Source organism: Alexandromys fortis, unplaced genomic scaffold (genome assembly GCF_014885135.2).
Source record: "Alexandromys fortis isolate MF-2015 unplaced genomic scaffold, M_Fortis_MF-2015_v1.1 scaffold_68, whole genome shotgun sequence".
Lineage (NCBI taxonomy): Eukaryota > Metazoa > Chordata > Mammalia > Rodentia > Cricetidae > Alexandromys > Alexandromys fortis.
Genome location: NW_026067948.1, coordinates 7,984,462 through 8,007,017, shown reverse-complemented (window position 1 = coordinate 8,007,017; position 22,556 = coordinate 7,984,462). Strand labels below are relative to the sequence as shown.

The 22,556-nt window shown below is 40.6% G+C and overlaps 1 long non-coding RNA gene and 1 other non-coding gene across 2 annotated transcripts in view; both read right to left on the bottom strand.

Moving 5' to 3' along the window:
• LOC126506123 (uncharacterized) overlaps nucleotides 1-22,556 on the bottom strand; it is a 171,442-nt gene that overhangs the window by 68,224 nt on the left and 80,662 nt on the right. The gene's annotated exons all lie outside the window — the stretch shown is intronic.
• On the bottom strand, nucleotides 2,657-2,761 carry LOC126506180 (U6 spliceosomal RNA). Its single transcript, XR_007593143.1, has one exon. It is a non-coding gene; the product is annotated as a U6 spliceosomal RNA (small nuclear RNA).

Below are 22,556 nucleotides of genomic sequence, written 5' to 3'. Positions count from 1 at the left end.
ACACACACACACACACACAAAATATACAAATAACAAAGAAACCAAGTGTTTGTGGCTGGGTCTAGTCAGTGATAGAGAACTTGCCTAGGATGTGAGTTTCTGGGTTTCATCTCCATCATTATAACAAATAAACAAGGACCTAATATCCAAACAGCTAACTCATGTCTCAGCATCATTGCTGATACTGCGACATGCAACATTCAGTACCAGGTGAAGATAAAGTCATCGGACTGACTTTTAGAGTCACGGATAAAGAATAAAATGCTAAGCCACTTGAGAAAAACCAGGAGAGTTAGATTTTTAAACCATTATTACACTCAAATTAGAGATATTTTAGTATCTCCAGTCAAGAAGATTAAAAGTAGAGGTAAGACTTGATGCTTTTGATATTTGGAATGAAAATGTGCTTTTGCATTGAAAACTGGCTGGATTCAATGATAGGTCCTGTTATTTGTGGGCAGAGGAACGGGTGGGAACGCTTCTCAAGTGTGCACACAGGACATAAACCTCCAGGCATCAGCATTCGAGGTCTCAATCGGCTTTTCAGCTACACTGTGGTTTATTGTACTCTTTACACCAGCTCTAAGAAGACACTACATACCATTATGTCTCTTGGAAAATCATTATGGCGCAATTAAAAGCAATGTTGTTTTATAGACGAACATGGGCTTCTACTCTGTGTCTCATGGCTGGGCACTTCCTTGAGCCTCTTGTGACTACGTGCCCTTGTGATGGTCAAGAGACCCAGCTGTCGAGAAAACACTCAACAGATGGCAGTGGCAGCGGATGTATCACCCTTCCTGGGAGCCTCTCTGACATCTGAGCTGTGGACCTCCATCAGCGTTGGTGTGCAAATGACTCCTTTCAAGTCACAGTGGTCTGGAATGTTCAGTGGCAAAATTAATCTCCCTCCAGAAATGAAGGAAATTGAATTGCCCTTATGAAATAAAGTGCATACTATAATACTTACATATAGCGTCCCTTTGAAAACTTTTAAATTCTTATAGATAAGAATGACAGACAGGGAGGAAGTTGACACATGACTAAATGGACCCTTTTTTCTTTAGGATGAGAGCAACGCGATATTGGTCCCCTTTCTCATTGTGTGAAGCTCGGTAAAGATTGGTTTTATATTTCTTTCTTCTCTGTTCTTTCTTTCTTTTTTTTTTAAAAAAAGAGCGATTTAACCTTGGCCTTAGTAATGACATGACTTGTTGAATGACGTGGTCTATAATGAAATTAGCCTAAGTGGTTTGAGAATTAATTAAGTGGTTTCATTTTACATTGTAGCTGGCATTTTAACACAAAACACTTAAGCCTCCCTCTTTATTATCGTTCCTCCTGTGTGTGTGTGTGTGTGTGTGTGTTTGTGTGTGTGTAACATCACTGGAAGAAGGCATCTATGGCTGAGGATTCCCAACAATGTGCCGGACCATACTGGAACTGAGCCCCATTACTCAGTATTCAGAATGGGAGTTGCGGATGATTTCTGACTCATGTTCCTTCCTGTCAGTCACACAAAAGACTCAGGTGCTGGAGCCTCAAGTCTGTCTAGAGAACATTCCGGCCTGTCTGGGTATGTAATTCCGTGACAGGACAGTCTTGAATAATAGGTATGGGCCTTCCTCTGTGTCCTGCAAAAAAACGTCCTAGGTGCTCCTGCCTGCTACCTCAACCCCCTTTCCGATATCTCCAAATGGTGTTGGTTTTCTTTACTTGGGCCCAAATACAAGCGTATGCTGTCAAATCTTCAAAGTCGGTTATGTAGGGATCACTATGTCCTTCAGCATTAAGTTTAATGTTGTCAAAATTGTCTTTCCTTTATGATGTCATCAACATTGTGTCCTAAGATTTACATTTATTCTAAAACTCTGACATTTATATTGTCTAGTCGTGTCCGACAAGAAGCGACCACCTGCTGTATGTGCTTTCTGTTAATGTAATCACACTTCGGTCTTACTAGTTCCTCTCTGGATAAGCTGTAAGATGATCTCTCTCTCTCTCTCTCTCTCTCTCTCTCTCTCTCTCTCTCTCTCTCTCTCTCTCTCTCCAAACAAGGAATCAGGAATCAGCAGGAACACAGCCTGGCATAAATGACATAGTATTCATTTTAAATCTATTGTATGTGTTCGAGACAGAAGGATTTTACTTATTCGAAGAGTTCAGTGACTGTCAGGTATTGTACTAAGTCCTCTACACACATCATTAGATTTTATTCTCACACACGTGTGAGATGAGTGAACATCCACCAGGGCAGCACATAGAAAATGGTGTCAAAACTGATCATACACCTGAGCCTAGGCCTTCTTCTAGACTTCTCCATTTTCTCAGAGAAATATAAGTATTTCTTGTCTAAAAAATATACTATTTTTTCCAAGTCAGGGTTTCTTTGTGTAGCTCTGGCTGTCCTGGAACTTGCTCTATAGACCAGGTTGGCCTCAAACTCAGAGATCAACCTGCCTCTGACTTCCAAATGTTGGGATAAAAGGCATATACCACCACCACTATTTCTCTTTAAATGTATATGTTTGCAGAGTACTATCATATTATGAATAGGTGTATGGGCTAATTAAAAAACAATGAAAATATGTTTTTGTTTATATAATGAAAGAACTTTATATGTTAAAATACTACAATTTCTATAAACACCTAATAGACAATAGATACATGTTTTTTAAATTTACATTTCAGCCTTGCCCAGGGGCCATAACAATCTTCTTTGTATTGTTTCAGTTTTAGCATAGGTACTGCTGAAGTGAACCCATACATGTTATTTTGAAGGAGTCAGAAATATTTGAAATAAGTGGATTATTGTTTAAAATTTTCTTTTTGAAAATTTCATTGTAATATAAATAATTTTATGATTTCTTTGCATGGAAATTAAATGAAAATTAATCTTCTAATTTACTGAATGAAATACTCTATAAAAAAACACTATTGAGGAGAATTTTAGATCCTTCTTCAACAGCCTACAGATGATGATACTTTCCAGGCCGAGATTGTATGCGAATGATATAAAATTACCTTGTTTTCAAAGGTAATTAATAGATCAGGATCTATGAAATTCGGGGATTGAAGAGAGGAGACTAGTTAAACTCCCTGCCTTCCCTTGTGTGTGCTGGGAATCAAATCTAGGACCTCATGCATGAGTCTTTCAACAGATCATTAGAGGGACATTAGGGGGACATCATTTAAATAGTTGGGTGTGTGTGTGTTCTTTTCCTGAAGAATAAACACATAATGGGGGGAACACGAAGCCCAGAAAGGATTGTGCATCCTGAAATATTTTATGCCTGCATTCAATGTAATGCTGTGCTTTCGAGCTCCACCCCAGTGAAGTATTTGTTCGCTATCATTCACACACCAACTGCAAACTCAAAAGTTGCTCTTTGAGGTTTCTGTGCGTGGTTGTCATGTTCTGATATCTGCATGTAGGAAGACAGCGGTGGTGATTTCATCTGGAGCATCTACCTCTTTGCTTTTACCCAGCTGATATTTAATCATTTACTGCTTAATGTACTTCATCTTCCGTAGCCCCGAGTTCAAACAGAAGCAGCTGCTATTAGGCATGCAATAATATTGAACTTCCCACCAACGACCTATGAGAGTATCTTTCTCAGCTTTAGCTACCCAACCCATCTGGCCTTTCCCCTATGCCTGACAACGGAGGGAGGGGAGCTGCCCACTTCCCATCAGTGCAGTCTGGGACAGAAGGTATAATTATGCTAGCAAAACATCTTCAAATCAAAATTCCTCATGTAAGCAGTGATCTGCCACTCAGAAGAACAAAACAATACACAGTAGCTCATTACCAAAAGAACGGGGAGAAAGCTCAGGAAACATGGAAAACTCCTGCTGGGCTAAAATCAATCCAAAGGGTAGAGGTGTCCCTGGCAGCGAATCTGCCAGAGAAACTTATTTTCTCCTAACTTCTACCTGCTCCCTTTAGTATAGGTATTTGAGGAGCCTCCTTTCTCATAGTTTTGGAAAATATCTGGACAGACGCAGAACTAGAGAGATGCGGAAATCATCTATAAAAACAGACTTTCAAAAGCCTAAAGCAGGACTGGGATGTGGCTTAGTTGGTAGGATGCCTTCATAGCGTGAAGAAAGCCCTGGGTTCAGTCCCCCGGGACTGTAAAAATCAAGGTTTGTGGTGCAAGACTCTAATCCCATCATCAAGAAGCAGAGACAGGAGAATCAGATGCTTAAGGTCATCCTTGGCTACAAAGCCACTTCGAAGTCAACCTGTGCCACATGAGACTCTGGCTTAAATAAACATCATCACCCTCATCCTCCCAACTCCCCCCCCCCCCAAACCTGACATATAAGATAGGTAAAGAGATTGGATACTTTTGGTAGGAGAAACATAGCATTTATGTTAACAAATAAAATGCATGATCTTTATCTGAATTTAAGGCTTTTAGAATTATTGTCAAGTTCTTAAACAACTGAGTATAGGCTGTGCCTCTTTCCCCATAAATTTGTTTGTTAACATTGTAGCATCAGTAAATTAGGACTTACAAGAATATGAAAATGATTATAAATTCTCACTGTAATTACACACTCTTGTCAGACAACAACTGTTATCTAGTTATGATGGTATCTAATCTCTTGGCTACATACAGTGGACCAAACACAGTTTTCTTTTCTAACAATAGAATCCTAAAAGACACAGGAGACAGTGGGACCAAATGTTTTTACTCTAGACAACGTACTTGCAGATGTTGAGTCTAACGGGATTAGACTTCTATCTGGGCAGCATCTTTCATTCTTAAAACTAGGATCAGACTTTTCCTCCAATGGTTTTTAAAAATTTATTATTATATTTTGAAGACTTACTTCTTAACCAAAAGGGTTGCATTTACTCCTGTGCATATTGGAAAATACCTAATTGACAGTATTATTTTATTTATTTATGTTTGGAACTGGGGTTTGAACACAGAGCCCCATGCGGCTGTCTCTTGGAAGGACAACTCCAGTGCTCTCTGCATGTTTATTTTGAAGTCTCAGGAAGCTGTCCAATCTGGCCTCCAACTCACCGTAGGAGGCCTTGAATTTGTGACCCTTTGGCCTCCAATCAGCTGTAAGGAAACTGATATATTTCTAAAGTTTGATGATGTTTAGTAGTTTGGACTCACCATTTGGCAAAAATGTAAATAATGTCTACAGTGTTGATCATGATTCCATTATGACGTATGAAAAGCCTTCTCCATGAGATGGCTGGGTGACAAAAGTGTGTGCTTAGGGGACTTTGCTCATACACCTGTATTCTCAGTACATAGGGATGGAGACCAGAGGACAGGAAGTTCAAGGTCATCCTTGCACATGTAGTGAGCACTAGGCCAGCTGGGGCTCCATGAGACCCTGTTTCAGGAAAACAAAACCAGGTGAAACCAGAGAGTGTAATGTGCTCCAGCTTAGCACTGTACTGTGTCTAGGCAATTGATAGGTGGGCTGTTCAGGCCATTTACGGCAATTAGTTTTCCTGCCTGGCTGGCCGCAGGGCTAGGGCTTGTGTACCTGGACTCTCAGCTTTGTCTCTACTTGGGAAGAAGGCTTCGAAGTGTTTGCTTATTGATAGCCACTAGGACATTTTCATGTGGATAGAAGTATGTGTTGGGATGGAGATCTGAGCCCAGATGATCACTATTCCATTAAAGAACACATGATCAAAGCATGTATTCCATTTAAACACGCATCTGCTATATGAGCTGCAGCAAATTGAAGATCAAGTGTTCATGCATCAAGCTCAACAACTTAGAAAATTTGATTTGGAAATCTTCCCCAAGCTCCTTCTTTAAGTCTGAATACTGACAGGTATTTTATATGATTTTTTTGTTCCCCTGTTTGCTCAGTTCCAAGATTTATAGGAGCTCTAATTTGAAGCATGGCAGAAATGTCACTGTGCAGACAGCAGGGGTTTCCCCAACAAAATTTTATTATAATTGTTTCCAGGCCCAAGGGCAAATTATTATGGGGATATATATATTTAAAAATAATGCTTGCATTCTTTTTCCTTTTAAAACTTTGAAAGTAAATTCTGTTGCCTTTTTTTTTCCAAGAAAGCAGATGTCCTGGTTAGTTTTCTTCTGAGCAGCCTTAGCACATGTATTTGGTAGTTGTTAGAGGCCGTGTTTACCCAAACAGCCAAGAACAAATTCAGTCTCTCCTTAACTATGCCATTGGTTGGACATGAGAGAACACTCAAAGAAAGTGAACATTTCACAATTCACTGTTACTGTGAGCTATGCCTATAGGAGCCTCTTATTGAATATATCTGTCATATGGTAGAAAATGAAAATCCAATTAGAAATGGCATGTCTTACAAAGGAGGTATATGGATAGATCTGAGTCTGAAGGGAAGTGGTATTTGGGGGTTGATGGCAACTGTAATTGTCCATTGTGATTGGAGAACTTCTGGCTGTTTAAATAACCAATCACAGGATAGCAGTATTCAAAGTAGAAAAGATTAACAAAAGCATATCAAGTCTCTTTAAAGAAATGACCTGGTACATCAGGGACAAGAAAATTGTGGGTGAATTACCAAGGAACACTCTTATGGGGGAATAGTGAGCCTAATAAAACTCAAGCCAAGACCCAGCTCTTTTCTCCACTGTGAGTGTGCAGACAGTCTAAGGCAGAAAGCTGTGACGTCTCTCCTGTTTCTCCTTGTCTGTTTGTGGCTAACAGAATGTACAATAAAAGATAGGCTAACAAGAGAAAGGCTTACTTTCTCCTTCCTTCCCTTCCCTTTTCTCCCCCTCTCCCTTACTTCTTTTCTCCTCCCCTCTTTTCCTTTCTTCCTCACTGCCCCTCTCTGTCTTCCCTTCCCGCCCTCTCCCCACCTTTTTTGGTGACAGCCCTGCTGTTGCTGGGGTGGACTCTATACGTGCTGTACATCCTAGTCTGATCTTGCACTCTCAGAACCCTTCACCAGGTCCAGACACAAGAATGTATTTCATAGGTTTCATGGGGCACAGAAACCTTCAGAATTGAGGAATAAATGACACAGAGACGGCTGTATTTTATGCTTGAGTTTAAGGAAGAAAGGTGCCTTGTACAAGACTCTGATTACTCAAATGCTCTGTTATCTAATGCAATGGACTGAAAGGGAAGTCTTGCAAGGCCTGTTTTTCTGGATTCTTGGGCACTGTGTAGTTCTGAAATCAAAGCCTAATGTGACTCTTCATAACACGGTTGGGGTGGGGAGGTGTTAGAGGAATACCTCTAAGGTGTTTTTGGCTTCCAGTTGCTATGACACCCCTTGGGGAACAGGAACATTGATGAAGTCAGAGAGAGAGAGACTGCTTCTCCTGTGAGGCTTCCAGAGGCTCAGCTGATGGGTCTTGGTATGCCAAGTCACAACCCTCCTTAGGTATTTTTTTCTCTAGCCCCAGAAGCATGATTCTGTCAAGGCCAAAAGTCTTGTATTGTATTCCTTGTGTAAGAGGAATAATCCAGTTACCAAGAAGCAGCCACCATTGATGAGGAAGGAAAAACGGTTTCACATGAGAGGTTACAGAGAAACTCATATGGGGATCCAATGGTATACTGGCATACTGGCAGCAAACAAATATCCATGGGAATTTTTGAACATTATTTTTATAAATTAATAGTCAAGTTCATGAGTCTATGAACTATCATCATAACGATTTGCTAATTTAAAAGAGGGTGGTCTTGAACTCCTAGTTATCCTGTCTCATCCTCCCCAGTGCTGTGATTATATACCACCACACCTGCTCTAAAATATATTTTTAAAATATAACTATTTTTAATTGTATTTAGTAATCTTCAGTTATTTCTACTCCTTTAAGAAAAAAAATTTAAAAGTCATCCTGTTCCTCACAGATCACAACCAGTTTTGTTGCAATGATAAAGTGCAATTTAGAAACATTTAAATTGTACTTTACAGGAAAAGAATAACGCGGTAAGAGAGGTGCTTGCTGTTCCTAGAATACAGCTTGGCATAGAAAGAAAAACCCTTTAACTCTTAAGGCTGTGACTCCTTCAGCAGCTTCCAAAGACAACTTGCCTGAGAACTACCTGGGAAACTTGTCAGGAATGTGCACATTCCTGGGATCCAGGCCAGACCTACTGAGCCTGTTCCAGAGGAATTACACCCAGAACCAGTTTTACTACACACACCCTTGCAGATGCTGTGTAAGCATGGACGATTTTGAGGGCCCCCTTTCAGGAACTCTTTAACCTATGTATTAATTTTGAAGCAGCATCCCCAAATAATAAACTAGCAGGGTCAGTTGCCTGAAAGAATGGAATAAAGAAAGGCCGGGTCATCTCCTCTCATGTCACTTCACTTTGTCAATTATTTTGTACAGGCTAGGCACTCAACCAAGATACTATTACAGCATTGGAGGAGTGCAATTTTCTCAATTACAAGACTATGAGGAATATTATTGGGATGCAAAACGTGCAGCTCATCTTTCTTTCCTCATCAGAGGGCCATCATTAGCCAACCACAACTAGGAATATACAAAGGAAATTGACTATTTTGTGTATGTCATATATTGAATAATATTTATATCATGTGAAGATAAATAGATACTTTAAAGCTAGCTACAGGGGACGGATAGTGAGGGACAAACCTCAGTGAAACCTTAACCCTTTAGCAAGGGGTAGAGATGTTGGATTTGCCAACCATTAATTTCTCCCCCTTTCCTTTCCTTTTTAAACAGAATGCTGTGCAGTGTTTATCTTCAGGGATAAACTTATTATCCTTGAAAGTCCAGAATATGAATGTTCTCATCTACAGATATTTACTGAAAGTGAAATTTTATTTTAGCCAAGAGAAAAAACCAAGCTGCTAATGTTCACATTTATTCATTTATTTCATCATGCAGCAAATAGTTATTGATGTCTTACTCTGTGCATAGCTAAATAAGATAAGGTCTCCGGCCTTGGAAAAGCTCAATGCTTAAAGTCTGGAGAGGAGTGGATAAATAACATGACAAAGGGCTAGAAAATGGACAAGACAGACTTTCCTTTTTAGACCCTTGGCTTGAGTCTCAGTGAAGACAACATAATTAAACAGCTGAACGGGGTCCTTTAAAGCAGTGTTCAAGGGTTAGCTGCAGGAAGTCAGTCTCCATAGACATTTCAGGAGAAACCCAGAAGGAAACACCCCTCTTTTTTTTTTTTTTTTTTTTTTTTTAATCACAGATGGTTTCCCACTCAGTTCCTGGAGTTCTGATTTGGGTCACACACTCTGGGAGTATTTGTGAGCAAAGTCATTAGCATTTCCATCTAATTCTGTCTTTGTTGAATCAAGCTGTCACAGGCTTAATAAACAAGCAGTAAGTGTTTACAGACCGCCGTTATGATCTGCTCTGTCCTTTCCGCTTCTTCTTATAGTATCTTTTGTCAGGCAGCTGTCCCTTCCACACCATTGTTAAGCAGGGTGTGGTGACATCCTGTTTCTTGTTGTAATTATCTCTGTAGGACCTGTGATAGTTTTGTCTACCAAGCTGACTATCCTCTAACTACCGAGGCTGCTCTTTCAGGATTTTCAAACAAAGAGATTATACAAACAAAGGCACTGGTGACTCTCAACTAAGAATGTGATGAGTTGAAGGTATTTAGCAATAGTTGAAATCAGCCAGTCATTGAAAATTTGTCTGTGATACTAGTAATTTCTTTGTGGTGCCCACCCAATAGAAGCATACAAACAGAGACAAATGGGAGTCAGACACTATGTAAAGCATATTCATCTTGTTTTTTTCTGGTTAAACTGTTTAAACCCCCTCTTCTGTTACAGTTGGACAAGACAGAAAGGTCTTGTCTCCAGTGTTGGGCTGATCAGCTTTACATTCCCCTCTTACGAACTGAACTGTTTGCTTTCAGTTGGAAATGTGTAGTCTAGGAGAAATCAGGTGTGCAGGTGCCCTGTGATTAGCTAGATAGGAAGTGAAGATGATCAAACTTCCTCCTAGACGCTAGGAGTCAAGTAGGAGGGGCACCATTTTTTTTTCCTTTGAAACAATGGGGAGCACGTGTCATGTAATTTTCAAGTCTCATATACAAATGACAGCATTCTCCTCACGGGATCCCTCCTTAACGACAAAACCTACTTCCTAGAGCCCTTCCCATCACACAATAAAGCTGGAGTCTGCGATTAGACTCAAGAGCCGTTTACTAGCGCCAGAGACACGAAGGAACTTCAAAAACATTTCCTTCAAGTAAGATAATACTCTCCAAGGAGCAGCCTCGGCATTTGGTCACCCTGACTCAGTGGGAAGAGTGCCACCTATTGACCGTGGCTGCAGAGTGATGGCACCTGGTCACCCTTCCAGCTTACCCCCACCCCCACCCTGTTTTCCCCAGAGAGCTGAGGATAATAACCTCCTGAGGTGGTCTGAAGTTCACCTAAGTGTTTTCATATCACGCCTTATAATTTGAGGCAAACACATGAATTTAAATCAGTTTTTCAAACAACCAAGCCTGTCTTCTCATTTACTAGGATGGGGGAAAAATCAGTTTTATTACCTTAAAGATGCCAAACAGTGCCATTTTATTACTGTGGGAAGCTGGAAGTCATTTCCGAACTCTTTTGGCAAGGGTGCTATGTAGAGCGAGCGTCCAATTCAGGCCTTTAAGTGTCTTCTGAGAACCACCACACAGACTGTGATTTACTGTCTCCAGGAGTTAAAGGGACCCTTTCTACCCTGAGACGGAAGAAGGAAAGGTGAAGTGTGTTTACCAAGCATCCCAATGAGACTCGCAAGACTAGGGAAGAACCCAGAGCAGGGAATGGGAGGTAAAGATGCCCTGAGAATGCATGCTTTTTCAACACGTAACTCTTTTTTGAGTGCAGAAGATTATAGTGAACGTTTTTCAGGGTTGTGGCTCTTTGTGTATATGGATGGATGGGTCTTCTGCCAAGTCCCAGGCAGCTTACAGTGGTGAGTGTGGCTGGTTGGCCCCTCCCTCCCCTCTCACTCAGCCCAAGCAGGTTTTTGTACACTTCCATAGAAAGTGTAGATAAAAACCATGTAAAAAGAAGCAGGCATAGCGAGTGTTGCATAGACACTGTGATCATTGCACCAAGAAGTGAAGGCAGGAGGATGAGGAGTTCAAAGCTAGCCTCTGCTGCCTAGTGAGTTTTAGGTCAACCTGAGCTATTTGTGAGCTTATCTGTAGACACACCTACATATATACATCCACGCATATGCATACATATTAATGTACACAACCTTCAAACGCCAAAAAGTTAAAAGGTAAATACTATATATGTGTATATATACATATATCAGTATATTTGTATATATACATGTGTATTATATATACATACATATATGAGGATACATTTTTACACACACACATATACATACATGTACACACACATACTGTGAAGGTACCAAAGTTGTATAAACATATATTCAGTGAACTAAACAAAATTGAGCAAGAGGCAAAAAGATTTTTGCATATCTCCTAATTTGTAACCAGAAGATAGAGGGGATTCAGTCAGCCTTCTTGCCATTCACTAGTAACAAACAAGCATTTTAATTTCTGTGCTCTGGGCTGACTCAGATCTCTGTGACTGGTTTCATGTCATCTCAAAGACATTTTCATTGCAGTCAATGAAAACATGTTCACACACACATCTTTTCCTCCCCTTATGCTATTTTGAATGGGAGGTTTGACTGACTTTCCTCTTCATGTTACCCGTAGTCATAAGTATCTGGTTCCAGGAGGAAAAATCACAGAGACAAACAGGGTATTTAACCAGGACACATATTTACACATTTAATCAAAGTGTATATTGCACTGTGCAACTAGCCCAGTGCTTGGCACATGGTGACTTCTGTTTAAATATCTGAGAAAATATTAAATAATACTAAGTTACACAATCATGAAAATAGCAGTTCCTTCATAGAAAAGATGGGAAGCTGTCTGCTAGTGCAAAGGAGTTTGATAAACTCTCTTCTTGACAAAACTGGAGCCACCAATCAAGGAGAATGGGCAATCTTTATTTACCACTCTATCTTTCTGCTTTGATGATTATGGTCAAAAGCAGCCCTCTAAGTGGGAGGTGTTTTTTTTCACATTGTAAACAGCTCGGAATCTTTCATGGAGCAATGTCTCTCCAATAATAGCTTGTTTTTCTTTCTATTTATTTTATTAAGTAGGTAACCCATCAATTAATTGTTGTAGCATTGTGGAATAAACCTATGGCCTTGGGCATGCTAAGCAAGAAAGTGCCCTACTGCTGAGTTACATTCCTAGCCTTTAGCAGAGTACAGCATTCATAAACTATAGAATACAGCTATCTGTATGGCAGCCTGTAGTTTTCAAATATGTTTCTGTGAGGTGAATTATTTTTATGAGGATGTGATTATTAATGAGAAAATTATCATTTTATTTAATTCACTTTTATTCTATCAGCCAGGTTCTGTCATTTGGAGTAGACATAAATTACTGGAAATTGTGTGCACTCTGCTCCTTAGCACCCAGAGGAGGTATCCATCCTACAGTGAATCCACAACCAGCAGGTTTAGGATGTCCTTCTGCTTTTAGCGTGGAATTGCGTAAGGGTCACGTCTGTCAGATCAGTGTCTTAGAGAAGGGGCGGACTCCATTCCCAGGGCCCAGATGAAAAGCATATTGTTCTTTGCAATGGTTACTAGAGCCAAATGTCCCCTTTCTCTAAGGGACATAAGTGACTTCACAGGCTCCAATGCCTGCCTACACAAGGGCTCGCTTTCTAGGAGCAAACATAGCCACCATCTTTCTGAATTAGCACCAACGGCTATGCCGAAGGAACAACAGAAAATGAAATTATGTGTTATGATGGGTTATAAATCGTTGTCTTTGTAAAACATGTTTGTGTCATCCATTTCCTGTATTTTATGCCATTTGTTTTGTTTATACCTCCGTCTGTCAATCTATCATTTGATCATCTATCAATCTCAGCCAAGTACTTACGTCATTCTATTCCTTCATCTCTTCATAAACCTAACCTATGTGAGGTCTGTGCTTCGTGATTCATATACCCTATTAGCTAATGGCAGGAAGACACGGAAGTGGGAATCTCCTCTCTCCACTTGCTTAGGGTCCCACGGGACGTAAAGTACATCAGTACAGTAGAGGGGGACAGTAGAGGATGACACCTTTTGTTGAAGATCGAAAAGCTTGTAAATCACACCACTGGTTCTGGGAAGGCTGTCACAAAAGTTCAACTGTACGAGGCAAATGATGAGAATTAAGGGTAGTGACAAGAACGGTCATTCAAGACACCTTGTCTACCATATGTAAAATAATGTCACTGGGGTTTATTTTTGGTCAAAAGAAATAAAGAAACCACCACTTTTTCATATGACGTGAAGTAATGATTCAGTTAGCAGTGACTTGAGGCGATGATGTAATAGTTATATGCCCCTGCCTCTGGAGCCAGGCTCTCAGCATCTCCATTTTGGCTCTCACTCATTCTTGCAGATAACTCGGGGGAAGTCATTTGCTTTCTTCTGCTTTATTTTCCTTTCTTGGAAATTTGTGAATAGTTGTCTATCTCATGGTGAAGGCCAAATGAAGGTAAACATGGAAAACTCATACGTTTGTGGCTTCAAGGAATGATCTTGAAACACACGTGATGTTCAATTTCAGTTAGCGTGAGAGGCGCATAGGAAGCTACAGATGTACATCCCTGATGTGTCAGAAAGGGTGAGTACTGCACTGTTTCATAGGCTGGAGACCAGGAGGGCTAACCAAGATGAGGAGAGCCATTACTATAGGCCTTCCCTCTGCAACACAGCCCACCACGACCTGAGCTCCTTTGCTCTCTGCCTGACTCCTCTAGTTAGTCTCTTCTTCCCTCTCTTGTCTTCTTCAGGTAGTTTTTTACAGGCAAGGAAAGAATCACACATACATGTAGCAAGTGATTTTTCTCGTAGATCACAATTGTATTATTGGTGAAGGACCACTGATAAGAACATAATCATCTTTTGAGGGGGTACCCCAAAGCTACCACAAAGTGAAGTCACCTTGGCAACCAGAGGCACCCTAAAACTTAAAACTTATACAGATGGGAAAAAGATACTGGAAATAATTCAGGAACCTTGCAGTAAAACTTTCTTTGCTGCCTCCCAATTGGGGTCTTTAGAAAGATATTTAATGTGTGTACTTGTCTTGGATGGGAGCGCAGACAACACCAGTTTGTCTCTCATGGGCTTTTCTGAACATTAAGTATGATTTCGTGCATATGACTAGTGTCACCGGAGGTTATATTGCTCATACAAGAAAACCTTTCGGAGGTGAAGAAAATACATAATGGCTAACCTAAGCATTCTGAGAAAGATATCTTTCCCAAAATACACTCTGAAGTTTGAGGGATCGCATATAAATAGTCACACCTCCGTGTGCCAGCTCTGGAAAACACTCTCGAATGTTAATGCTGACTTTGATAGCCTGCCTTGGTGTCTCTGCCAGGACTTCCTCTCCGTTGCGGCTATTCATAGCACACCCTTGGATAATGCTATAGGTTAAATGTGGCTGGCTCCTTCAGTTGTGCTGGAGACAGTAATAATAGTGACTAAAACAGTCATCTGGAAAATTAACAAAGTCTTCCTCTCATATATATGATATATATCACAATATACTCTTTATATATACATACATGTATGTATATATGTGTATATATTTATATATCATATACAATCCTTAGAGTAACCCAAGAGAAGATAGCATAAAACAAATTGAATAAAAAAGCATTGAACATACTAACCTCTTTGCTGGATATAGATTACATGTGCTTAAAAAGATCACTAATCTTGTATAAAATAGAAATTCAAAATGAATTTTAAAAAACTAAATTATATACGAAAACATATTTTTTAATTGCAAATATTGTTGAAGCCTCTGAAGGTAGTCAGTTCAAGCAGTATATCCAGACTGGCTTTAAATAAATTCCGCAGAGCACCATGTTTCTAATGCCGTTAAAATTTTTGGTCTCTCCAAAATCTTTGCTGTTTCTTTTTGACATACCAATTACTTAATACTGTTACATCTAAAGCCAGGGTTCGTTAGTCTGCCTGAAGGAGCACAGAGGTTCCAAGCTGGCATAGCTTCTATTTTATTAATTTTTTCCCCTTACCTGCAACCTGATTTCTTCTGGGTCTGACCTAATTCTTTTGATGCCCGGAGCTCGGAGGCCAGGGCTAATCTAGAGGAAAGGTGAGACAACCGGCAGAAAAGGGAAGGAAGGAGAGAGCAACACCTGCAAGCTGTGTTCTTCAAAGCCCAAACGAGCACTAGCAAAGCAAATCGGCCACGCTCTACCCGAGTTTGGAAACAACGCGATGCTCTGTTTTGAACACAGGTTCTCTATCTTGATTCTTTACTTCCTTTAGTAAGGCTAGTCAACACTTACAGCTCGGGCAAAGGGGGACGCGGGATGAGGGTGTGACAGCAAACTACTAATTATTAACAAGATACTCTAAATAAGAAAAGCGTCTTTTGAGAAAGAAGCCCTCAGTGCTGTGGAAGTCGTCATCACGAAAAAGGTTTGCACCGACTTTTACAGAGTTCACGTGATGCCCTCAGCTTTGTTCCTAAGCTTTGGAACGTGCTGTGATTCAGACTTTCCTAGACCTGTCCGTTTATTTATTGTACCTCTGGGTCTGTTCCCAGGTTCCCTTTCCCTTTGGGGAGCAGATTCTTCTTACAGCGCAAATATGCCTCAGACATCTTGTAGTTATTAAAGCACCAAAGGCAGGGCCAAAGGGGCAGATCTTCTTAGCTTTTTTTTTTTTTTTCCTAATCTTGCTTTTGAATTGAGTCCTGAGAGTGGGAAAGGGACATTTACCCTTCCTTGCTTACAACTGGCTCATTTCTTTTTCCATTTTTTTTTAATGTGAAGATGTGATAATTTGGCATGGATGTACAGATAAAGGGTGGTGGTAGTGTCCATTTGTGATCTGATGAATAAAGACTTACAAAGCCACCTTTGCTGTCATTAGAAGAGGTGTACCGTCTAAGGCAAGGAAGTGATCAATGGCAGCAATTGTTCCCAGCACAGCGGCCTGGCTTGCTTTGGGGAGCATTTTACTCAACACATATTCATCGTCATACAGTGCTCAGCTTCTCAACTTGGTAGTCATTTGGCATCCAAGTTCACTCTTCCTAGCCACATGGACCAGATGTAGGCAGGACCCACTGAATTTTGGAGCTCCATTCTGGCCTGCCCTCAGTGGGTGTCTGGTCCATGCAGCTTCCTGTTTCAGCATATATTTGCTCCAGAGTCCAATAACCTTAATAATAATAATAATAATAATAATAATAGACTGTTGATTAGATCAGTTTATTTATGGGCTGTTTAGAAAGCTACTTGGTACAAATGTTGCTTTTTGTGTTTTGCCAGAAATGGTAGGTTTTGTGTTGTTTGTATATTCCTTTCATGTCTGCTTCTGTGTTAATAGTGGATGCAGCAGTGGATGGGCACATGGCAAGGGAAACATTTCCTAGAGGGAGCATGGAAGGAAACAGGGAGGGGCCCAGAGGAGAAAAGAAAAGGGGCGGAGAATCTTAGAAGCAGATAACAAAGTATAAAACTAACACGTATTATTAGTTATAGATAGAAACCTGGCATACATATGCAGGGCTGTGCATTGCTATTCTATGTTAGCCTGAGTCCACAGAATCAACATTTTTCACACGGATGGAAAATTTTGGCAGTTGGATCTGAACATTGTTTCTGGAAGAACTGTAAAGTCCATTTTAAAACAGCACGTTCTCTATGTCATCTCCCGTTTGATACGAAGAAACAGAAAAGCATTTATGAGAGTCGGTTCGTGACACTTTATGACATTGGCCCCTCCCACATAGACCAGAGAGTACCTAAGACCAGAACATACACCTTCAATTTAGAGCCCAGACCATGTCTTAGAGTTTTCCTTTGGTAAAGATAACTGAAAGAACCCCTATTTGCTAGTTTCCACTGCTTAGTTGTGAGATCCATTATTGCTCCTAGTTGGGCAGGTAAAAGATTAATTTGTGTTTGTAAACACACACACCCTTGGGGGCCATTGTATTTTATGCACAAGTGAGCCAGGATCTTTTTAGCAGCAAATCTATGAAGTTGACATTTTATTGCCTCTCTTTTTTTTTTATTTTAAGCACAGATCTAAGGTACAAGAACAGCCGATTCCCAATATTAAGCTGTTTGTTGAATTCATCTTTTGGTTTATGTTATAATTTATGTGGTTCATAAACAAATATTAGGTACAAACTTAATATGTATATACATACATTTATTTTCCTAAGACACCAACATTTTTATTCCTAAGTACAGTAAGGGAATAATTTATTTCTATCTTATTAATACAACCACCCATTCATAAAGGATTCCAATTATACTAAAGTGAGAAGACATTTTTTTTAAATGAGCATGGTCTTCTTATAGAAAATCTCGAAAAGATTGTTTCCATTCTTGCTTTTTTTTTTTTTTTTTTTTTTTTACAAAATTATGAGACTCATTCCATAGAGTGACCCTAGACAAGCTTTGCTCTGCAAAACCCCGTGCGTACAGTTTTATTTTTACAGAATCCTGATGAGCTGCGGTGGTGCTGCGGGATTCTCCAAGCGAGCTCGACCTAATGCTTAAATGTGTATGATAAAGATCACAGCAATTACAAACACAATAGATGCCCGTTGCTGCTGATGAGTTTCCAATCCCCTAAGAAAGGAGGACTGGGTCTCTCCTTTCCTGAGTGGGTCTCACGTCACAGCCTCATCGCTGATAGCTAATAGGCAAAAGTGCAAGGAGGGGATGCTCTAATGCCACGGGGGGGGGGGGGCAGCAAAATTGCTCTAACTTCCTCTTGCTCTGCTAACCCTTTTCTCAGATGATCTTGGCAGTTTTACCTCTACCTCACTCTCCTTCCAACCTCTCACGGATAGCAAAGCCAGCTCCTTCCCCTCCCTCCTCCCCTCTCTCCCGCTGTTTCATTACATTTTCTTATGTGCATACCATCAAGTCCTCTTGGACACATAATAAGATATGTGCCAGACTATGTTTCTTGGCTTTAATGGTTAGTTAGCTTTCCAGAATACACATGCAGCTTTATACATGTTTTTATTACTGACATCATGAGAACGCATCGCTCCTATGTTTACAATCGGGTGTTCACCCTTAAATAAAAGCCAGGAGACCCGGTTGTTTAAGGGGATCTTTGAAAAGCAGAATAAAAACAGCTGTTATCTGCTCGAACCATTTCATTTGCTTTCATGATCTGCATGGTAATGATGTGTAGCAGAGGGCAGTCTCCCCTGCTCATTATCCGCCATACATCACAGCCTCTTTCAGATCGGAACTGGGGCTCTGTCCCAGAGTTCCAACACGATCATTTCAACCTCACTTCTAACAGGTGCTGGTGTTTGGGGGTGGGAGACGTGGGAGCATAAAACACCTATGCTTGCTCCCCGCTGACCTTCGGATTCAGGAGGCTGGATTTCATTGGCAGGGTGGGTTTAAAAGCAAAGCCTGGTCTTTGTTGAAATCTCACTCACCAGAACACACTGTGCATACACCCTTGTCAAACACATGAACAATAGGGTGGTCCTTATTAATCAAAGCCTGGCTAAACCAAGTGCAGATGGGAGGGAACAATGGACTTCTCTTTCAGAAAGATTTCTAGAAACAGGGGGAACAGTCTGTCAATCTCCTCCCAGACACAGTGTGCCAGGAAGATCTCAAACCAAATTAAACCTAAATGAAATACGTAAACAAAAGAATTTAAATCCCATAGTTGTCAGGATCCAAACCAGAGGGCTGATAATGCTTGCTGCCAGCCAATACTCCACCACTCCCAACAGTTTCTGGAGATTCAGTGGCTTCTGCTGGTGACTACCTGCAATCTTAAGTCGGTTGGACTACCCCAAGTCCTCTTCTCATATAACAGGTGATATTGATTGGGGAGCAGAGTCTTGCTTTGCCAAAGTCAGTGACTTTGAAATGTTGGTAGCATCTACTATTGAGAGTAGAACCCACTGATATGGAATGCCCCTCTGTATGCTGTGAATATGCTCTATTACCATTGGTTAATAAAGAAGCTGAATTGACCAATAGACAGGCCAGGTGGGAAATCTAAGCAGAGATAGAGAATAAAGGCTGAGTCAAGGAAACACCATGTAGCTGCCAAAGGAGAAAGATACCAAAAAATTACTGGTAAGCCACAGTCAGGTGGTGATACACAGATAAGTAAAAATGGGTTAAGTTGGACGAGCTACTTAAGAATGGTCTGAGCTAGTAGACCAAGCAGTTTGTAATTAATATAAGTTTCTGTGGGATTACTGGGGAAATGAAAGCACCGCCTCATCCCTGACAAAAATGTTGCTAATTAAAGGAATAGTAGAAATAGTTGAAATATTGGGGATGCTGAGATGGCTCAGCAGGTGAAGGTGCCAAGCCTGACAAGCTGAGGGTTCATCCATGGAGCCCATAGTCGAAGGAGGGAACCGACTCCAGAGCATTGTCTTCTGACAGCCACACACTACCGCAGCACATGGAGACAAAACAAAAAAGGGAAAAATTTTGAAACCAGGGAATTTAAAATATTTTTTGTTACATTTGTGTGTGCGTGTGCGTGTGCAATGAACTGGGGATCAGAAAAGCAAGAAAAAAGGGCTGGAAGAATAGTTCAATAGATGAACTGCTTGAGGACCCAAGTTTGATTCCCAGAACACATGAGAAAAAAAAATCCTAGTTAAGAGTACAAGAATTACAAATATTTGTAATCCTTGGGCTGGGAAAGGAGAGGGATCCAAGAGGATTCCTGATGATAACTAACCTGCTAGGCTAGGGTAGTTAAGTTTCAGATGAGTGAGAGACCCTAGAAAGTGATAAGTCAAAGGCTGCCTTTAAACTCTCACAGGTAGCCAAGCACTCATGTCTACACACCTGAACATACAGCAGCATTCATTCTAACATACACGCACACACTGCACACACACACACACACACCCGTATTCTGGATCCATAGCTGCCTTCTTTGATCTTAGCTGTAATGCCTAAGCCTTGTGGGTTTTAGAACTAGGGATTGGGGATTTATCTGGGAATAGTGACTTTCTAGAAGACTAGCTACTACTCTTTAGAAAGAGTAAACCTCAGATCTTTTAAGAAAATCACCCCACTGTTCTCTCAAGACTTGGCATTATTTGCTCTTGTAGTTCAGGCTGGGCCAGAAGATGCTGAGATGTTACTCATTTCTCATAAGTCTTAAAACAACGTTAAACTCCAATCTTATTTGGAAGGTTGGGAATTCCTTTGTGAAGCCCTAAGAGAAAGGGTGTGTGGTTTACACTGATAAAACAGTCCTTTGCTCTGAAGACTACAGGAGTCCAGCTCTTTTTCCAGTCGAACGCTTTCGTGAGGCACATTCTTCCTCTTTGTTCTCAAGGAAGAGCCATCAACAGAATAGATTAACGTGTGGCTAAAGATTTGAAAAGGCTCTTCCCAAACTTTTGTAAGATAATTAGAGTCCAGATGGGAAATTTTTCTAATAGATTAAATATGTGAGAAACCACAGATTAATTATAAATATCTTTTTCAGGAGGACTATAGTATTATAGCTTTTCGTGAGGAGATAATGTTTTATTGGATTTCGAGAGGAAATGAAATAAAGCCATTATATATAAGAAGAATTTGCACACCTACAAGAATCAAGATTCTACAGTGACTTTCTGGGGAAGGAGAAGAGATTATCCAATTGATTTTTTAAAACACTTGTTGGAAAGATGGCAAAATTTCATGTGGAAACAGGTTCTACTATTTTGGAAATGTGATATTTTGTTCTAACATATGAAACAGTATATTCCAGTGCTCATATGGTGAGCCTCTCTTATGAGAAGCCCCTGTCCACTCCAGGATATGTTCAAATGTCCTTTTCTCAAGTCTTTCTCTTAATGCCTGTACTGAAGTCTATATTTAAACTTTCTTAAACTCCAACTTTGCCTCATGAAAAAGCACTCCAAGAAACTCCTTGAATATGTGGAAAAACAACCAATTCTAAATCAACACAGAATCTTTGGCAAACGCTGGAAGCTTCATTATTCCAATTTCCTGGTGGTGTTGAGTAAGTGATAATATCTTAGTGAAATTCACTTTCAATGAGAAACTGTAGTACATCATGTTCCCCCTTGCAGAGTGGGCACTCCTCAGAAAACACTTGCATATGCCCCAGGCTTGTTTTGGAGCCATCTTAAAATTCAGTGCGGTTTGTTCACCTCATAGTGTAAACTCACGCTTTAAGGTCTAGTGGAGAAGACAGTTGGAGATTACTTCCAGTGATGAAAACCCAGTGGTCCCAGGGTGGTCTTGGAATGCCAACAAAGGCTTTGAGAATCTTTGTGCAAGCCACATTTACATGCAATCCAGACACTACCAAAAGCTGCAAACTTTATAAAGTTATTCCTGTTTGTCTATTATTCAATTTTAAACTAAAACCAAAAACAAAATAAAGCAAGCAAAGGAGTATAACCACCACTTACTTCTGCATTAGAAGGAATATGTGAGACTATGGGTAAGAGAGGTGGGGGGAGGGGAGACAATACAGTACAATGGGTGAGAGCAGAGCTTGTTTTGATGGGAAAGTGAGAGATGAACAGAAAGGGAGAGAGGAACTGCTCTCTGAGTGGTGGGAGGAATCTTCCAGGGGCTCTACACAATAGCACGGGCAGACACTGGACCATGGCAGTAATGAGCTTCATGTCCCCCTTTGTGCCTTCTGTATGTTTAAAGGTCCTTAGTGAAGCACCAGAAAGAGCAAGCTCAGGGTCTGACTTGATGCGACCCCTTCTAGCTGTGGCATCCTGGCCTGAAAGCTAAGCTTCTCTGTACTTCATCCTCTCATGTACAAAATGTGGCTGAAGACTGTTATAAGGGAGTTGGGCATGATGGTACTCATCTGTAATCCCAAGATGTAGGATGTGGAGACAGGAAGATCAAGAGTTCTATGTCATCATTAGCCAGCTAACGAGCTCGAGGCCAGCCTGGGATCCTGTCTCACAAATAAATAAAACAACAATAACAGCAAAAAACTCTTAAAAATTATTTCTACAAAAGCTCTTGGAAGATTGTCTGGGACATATAATATTCCATAAATCTTTGTTACAAAGTATTCTCATGAGGATTTTCTAAGCTGGGAAACAGTCTCATTTTAAAGCAAAGATTATTGAAGGCACAAAGTTGATGCAGGCCGTCTAGGTTCCAGGAGCTTGTCAGTGGTGGCATCAAGTTGACACTTTGTACATCTGATTCCAGGACCACAGCTTCACTGTGCTCTAGAACATTCTCACAGGGCATAATGTCTGGATCCATGATTATTTAAGAACCCAGGAAGAGGGCTGGTGAAAAGTTTCACTGGCTAAATACACTCGCTTCCATGCCTGCCAAGCTGAGCTCTATCTGCAGCGACCCACATGGTGGGAGGAAAATCAACACCCACAAGTTGTCCTCTGACCTCCACATGCATATTTGAGTGCGTGTGCATGCTCACATGCACACATACACTCAGATGCACACACACACTCACATACACAGTAGGAAA